Source organism: Notechis scutatus, chromosome 1, assembly GCF_049901735.1.
Source record: "Notechis scutatus isolate UNSWTSFEM ecotype Mainland chromosome 1, rNotScu1.2, whole genome shotgun sequence".
NCBI lineage: Eukaryota > Metazoa > Chordata > Lepidosauria > Squamata > Elapidae > Notechis > Notechis scutatus.
The window spans coordinates 190,418,856-190,425,139 of record NC_142009.1 but is presented as its reverse complement, the minus strand read 5'-3'; the positions used below and the strand labels follow the sequence as shown (position 1 = coordinate 190,425,139).

The 6,284-nt window shown below is 39.3% G+C and overlaps 1 non-coding gene across 1 annotated transcript; it reads left to right on the top strand.

Moving 5' to 3' along the window:
* Nucleotides 1-4,699: 4,699 nt before the first annotated feature.
* Nucleotides 4,700-4,913, top strand: LOC148133144 (Nuclear RNase P). The gene has a single exon (XR_015747000.1).
* Nucleotides 4,914-6,284: the final 1,371 nt, after the last annotated feature.

The window sequence follows — 6,284 nt, the reverse complement described above, 5'->3', positions numbered from 1 at the left end:
CCATGCTGTGGTATTTATATAAACAGGCAGTTGAAATCTTCTCTGTCTTATGGAATGATTAGTTCCTAAGCATCGGAAGGATGTTTCGTTCATCCCAGCTGCACAATTGGCATAAAAATAAAAAGGGCAGGAGGCTGACTAGTTTACCAGGTAAATGAATTTTTCCCCTCCCCCCCCTTTTTACACACAGGTGTTTTTCTTAAAAAGTCAAAGCTATCTTGACAGCCAGTCAGGAAAGATCTGGTATTGATCTGGTGAGTGAAAAAGGACTACACATATCTGCTGCTTCTGCTTCTGCAGACTTCTCCAGGCAACCTGCTAACTGGGGAGAAAAGATGCCCCCAGTCATATATTTCAAGAACATAAAGGAATGGCACTGCCTTTCACTTGACCCTAATCCTTCTATCTATACCCATTGCTTACCTTCAAAATGGAGTTTGTCACCTTCTAGCGCAAGCCCTGCTGGACAGTCAGTCTCTGGTCCTTAATATCTGTGATAATTTTAGGGCCAGGAACCTATTCTGTGCCAGAAGTTGCCATTTGAGGACCAGACAGACTGTATAGCAGGTCTTGTGCTAGAAGAAGGTGGCAAACCCCATTTTAGAACTGGCCCAGGTAAGCAATGGGTATATCAAGGATCCACATCCATTGAGAGATGCTACTTGGGAAACAATCAATTAAAAGAGGGCGGGAAGCCCATAACTGCATAACAGGCAGAGAAAGAAATTCAGAAAAGATCCTCCCTAACTTCTCAGGCTACAAAAAGAGATGGCGGGTGATTTGTGCTTTCAGGCACGCAAGGTTCTTTTAATATAGCTTTACAAGAAAGTAGAATTAGGTCATATGGTCTGGTTTCTTGTCTAGTTTACCAGGGAAGGCTGACACAGTGAAGACAGAAATGGTAGGGTCTGATCCTCTGCCAGTTCTTCTCTCCCATGGAGAGAGTCCTTGGAATATGATTATGAAATCAAGGAAATAACAAACAGTTTAAAACCTTGCTAAAGCTGTGAATATCAAAGGGTAAGACTATTGTAACCACAACCCTGATTCTAGATTCGCTTCTCCACAATATTCAAAAAAGCTGATGTTTACTAGCAAATATTCACATAATTTGTGACTACGGCATTGGAAGAATCAGGTGGGATTTTCCACCTTGTGTATTGGATTTAATGATTCTGAAACAATATCTGTAGCATTCTGTGGATGTGATAGAGCTGATATAGGAGATGACCAGGCTGAGGCCAAGGGAGGGGTCAAACGCATCATCAGTCTTGAGTCCCTTCGTACCAAGTAGAGATCTAAGTCCAGCTCACCCTGAATTCCATTGATTATCTTATTGTCAATTTGCTTTGACTATTGTTCATATTCTTGTAGAGAGAATAAGCCTTTATATTCATTTGAATTCCCTGGGCTTCTGATTTTCCCACACTTGACAGCTGTGGTTAGAATCATAGGATCTGTGGCCTGCTAACTTCTCCAACATTCAGACCTAGAAACTGTCCCAGTTTGGAAATTTTAATAGTTAAGCTCCCTTAGTTGATTTGGATATTTTCTATACTTGATTTCTTCTAGTTGTTCTTCTATTATTTCTAAAGTTTAATTTTGTCTCCTCTTCATTAATTTTCCATAGCTTGATGAAAACCCTGTTTTGCACTTCCCATTCTTTGTGATAAGAGGAAATTCCTTGATTTATTTCTTTGCTATCCTCCAAAAAACTATTCAACATGTCTTCCACAGTTAGATGCCATCAAATCAGCTCTTGGAATGAAATAATGCTGACTACTTCAGCCTGCCTTTAACAATAATTTGTAGCTATTCCAGGGACAGATCTGTAATTTCTTACAGCCTGCTCACTTTATTTGCTTTATTTCTTCCCTTCTAGTTCCCTTAACCATGCCAAATTTTTTCTAATCCATGTCCACTCATATATGTGACTTCCTGCTTGTTGATCATCACTTCAAGAAAGCAATCAGTCTTTATTTGGTAACAATCTTTACTAACTCTTTTCGTCTTATAGAAGATAGTATTCTGAATAACTATCTTCTGATCAGTGGTGGGATTCATTTTTTTTTTTACTACCGGTCCTGTGGGCGTGGCTTGGTGGGCGTGGCAGGGGAAGGATATTGTAAAATCTCCAGTCAGAGGTGGGATTTGCCGGTTCTCCAAACTACTCAAAATTTCCGCTACTGGTTCTCCAGAACTGGTCAGAACCTGCTGAATACCACCTCTGCTTCAGATCCTTAATTAGAAGACACCATTCTTAATTTGGTGGTCTTTCGTATTAAAGCTTTCCCTAAAGAGCTGATCTTCTGTGCATAGCAATGAATTATCCTTTGTATTCTTATCTATTTCTCAATGCCTTCTTCTTTAGGATTCGTCTTCTATTTTTTCAGCACAGTGTCCATATTTATTTTGAACCCTAGGAAATAAACTACTTTAATTCTTCAACGTTAGCTCTAATGTTCATAATGCTGGTTCAAATTTTTCCTTAATATTTAACGTAAACCCAGCATTTTAAGTTTTCAGTTTTATTTTTGTAATGAGCTTTTCTAGGTCTTGTTTACTTCTGGCTAACAAAGTGATGTTGCTTGTTTATCTCAAGCAGTTTTATTCCAACTGTCACCTCTTCCAATCTTTCCAATTTTATAATATATTCACTATAGATTAATGGGAACAAAATGCATTTTTATCTCTTTACCTTCATATTTTGAATCACTCTGTTTCTTAAATATTTCTTCCTAACAGAGTTTCTTTTATGGTAAATCATTAACCTTAATAGATTCCACATTCTGGAATTATCTAACCAGTCAAATACTTTACTGAGATAGAAAAGCAAAGATAAAACTTCCTTGTTGCATTATTTGTGCCCTACTTTATCCATAATATGTTAGCTATCTGATCTTGTGTCTGATCTTGTTTATGTGACATTTCTCTTTCCATAAATGGCTCTATTATTTGTGAGATCTTAAACAAAAGTTTGCTTGTCTGAGCAAATTAGTGTCTTGATTCAAAAATGTGTACGTGCACTTACATCTCCCTTCTGATATTGATGCTATGTAGATTACATAAGAGCTGATTTAAACTTGACTGTGTGGGTTTTATTTATTTATTTATTTTTGCATAAAGGACAACATCTTAGGAAGAGGATAGCTGTTTGGTGTTTTAGATGAGGTGGGCAGCATGCTTAATAGAGCAAAGGGATAGCAGTACAGCCTTGACAATGGCCGATGGAAATTCCAGTTCAAAACAGTATTTCCTCAACATGGCTGGCTGGGAACAGAGGCTGACAAGCACATATTTAGACTGTGACTTACATAAAAAACAATTTTCTAGCTTTGGGACCAGGAAAGGCTTTCTGGAAAAGGGAATACTTGTTTACATTTTTTTCAGAGCTCTAAGCCACGCAGACCTGTTCCAAATTTTCCATATTTGTTGAGATGGAGCTGTTCACACTTAAAATTGCTTCTTCTCCTGCAGTTTTAAATACTTTACTGGATATTTTATTTGCCATTTCTTATTATACAATGTATTTGATTACAGTGTTGTAATTCTGATGTCTGTGAAGAATCTGCATTTATGTTGCTTGAAATAATGTTGGCAATAAACAAAGAAGACTGTTTGCAAAAAAAATAATCAATAAACCTGTTACAATATTATGTTTACTGAATCCAAATCCTCTCACTTTTACTTTATTAGCAAGGGAGACTCTTCTATTCACGTTGAGCATTTCTTTCTGTTGGTATCGAGACTTATTTGGGCAATTGACTATATTTTGTTATTTTCTCTGATTCTTTCTCTTCCATTCTGCTGTCTCCAGGTACAGTAATGTCCACTAACTGGACTTTTTTTGTTTTTCTTATCAATAGCCATTAAGTCTGGGGAGATACATGATAAGTTTGAATTTTAAAGTCCCAGAGAACTTCAGTTTCTTCATTTTCTATTAAAGGTAAAGGTTCCTCTCGCACATATTTGCTAGTTGTTTCCGGCTGCAGGGGGCGGTGCTCATCTTCATTACAAAACCGAAGAGCCAGCTCTGTCCGAAGATTTTTCTGTGGTCATGTGGCCGGCATGACTAAATTCTGAAGGTTCACAGAACGCTATTATCTTCCCACCAAATGTGGTCCTTATTTTTCTACTTGCATTTTTACATGCTTTCGAACTGCTAATTTGGTAGCAGCTGGAACAAGTAACGGGAGCTCACTCTGCTACATGGTGCTAGGGATTCAAACCGCCGAACTGCCGATCTTTGTGATCGGCAAGCTCAGCGTCTTAACCACTGAGCCACCGCGTCCTCCATTTTCTATTATTCTTATCTATATTGTGGTCCCACCAGTTCTTGCTTGCAGGCAGATGTATTTCTTGCACATATTCCACTTTCCATTGTCGCTAGTTTGCCATGCTATTGTTTGCAATTCATCTGTGCAATCTTCTTGCAGCAGCTAGGAGGTCCACCGTTTCTTCAGCTTCTTTGCAGAGGCAGCACTTGCTGTCTGTCTGTAGCTGTCTTCTCATTCTAAGTTAATATGCATTTGTTCTTGATCTTGATCTTAATCTAAGCCAAAATTGACCCCTCTGTTTCTTACTTTAACTTTTCGGATCTGAGCCATTGCCTGATTTTGTTATCTGCTTTGCCTGCTATTATTTTATAAGGTACTGGCCTTGTAATGTGTTGCCTTTCTGTGTCTCTTTTCTATTCTTCATTGGGACTTTCTTGTGTGGGTGTCCATCACCCTTTGTCCCACCTCTGGGAAGGTCTGAGAGGAGGGCCAAGTTTGCCACCCCAGCAGGTTGCCACCTTCTGAGGGTGGGTGAGTTCCCAGCAATCACAGCAATGCAGTTAGGTCTCTCCAAAATTCAGCAAACCTTTCTGGTATATTAGCTTCATTGCATGGCCCTTCGGAAATTCCTCCAATCTTTTTTCTTCTTCAACTGTCTTGTGTGCTTTCAATATTCAACCCCCACCAATGTTCTACTTCTAAGTAGAAACTATTAGTGTCACTGCATGGATAAAGGGCATGATTCACTGTCATATAAACCCACTATTTCAGCTGTGTATGTAATGATTGCAATTGTCTAGGTGTCAATTGCCTTAATGAATTAATTAATGAATAAAAAATAAAACTGGGATAAGAGTTTTAGCTTTTTCCTGGGAATCTCCAACCCTTTCTTAAACTGATGGTTGGCTAATATTGCCTGCCTTACCACTTGCTATTCTACAACAGGGGTGGAGAACAATGGCCCTTTTATGATCGGTGGACTTCAATTCCTAGAATTCCTGAGCCATCATGTCATAAAGGGGCCATAGTTCCCCACCTCTGTTCTACAAGAACAAGAGAAGATGGGAGTCTTCAAAATAACTGATTCAGCTTTCATATTCATCCTTGCCCATGGGGAAAGTGGATTATTTTTCTGCTGACATTGCTATCCATACTTCAGAAAGTAACAAAACACAACTGACTCCTGTTGAGTGATTGTCCTTGTGAATTGTCATCATTGGAGGAACCCACTTGCTCAGTGAACCATATGCAAGGCATGTTGCAGATGGTTATGTATGGTAACATGGACATATGCAATAATAATATTATACATACATACATACATATGTATGTTTTCTTTCATATATATATAGTTTTCTTAAGTTTTCGCGGGTACTTACATGTATGGTATTCAGCTTTGTCCAGGTATTTTCCCACGTCATTGTAGCTGTGCTTTTAAAGTTGTAGCAACGTTTCGGCAGAATCTCATCTGCCATCATCAGGCTGGTATTCACAGAAGGCTTCTTGCTTCTGTATTCACAGAAGGCTTCTTGCTTCTGTATTCACAGAAGGTTTCTGGCTTCTGTATTCTGTATTCACAATACAGAAGCCTGATGATGGCAGATGAGATTCTGCCGAAACGTTGCTACAACTTTAAAAGCACAAATACAATGACATGGGAAAATACCCGAACAAAGCTGAATGCCATATATATATATATATATACATCAGTGATGGCGAACTTATGGCACACTTGCCACAGGTGGCACACAAAGCCATTTGTGTGGGCACATGAACCCCAGCCAAACTTACCTGCACTGCACATGCGTGTGCTTCCCAGCTGATTTTCGGCCCATTTAAGGCTGTTTTTGCCCTCCTGGAGGCTGGAGGGGAGCCCCTGTAGCCTTGGGAGGCAGAAAAACGGGCCTTCCAGAAATACAGGAAGTGCCTGTTTTCCACCTCCAGAAGGCCTCTGGAGCCCGTTTGAGGCCATTTTTACCCTCCCGGGCTCTCTCAACCAATTCCTAA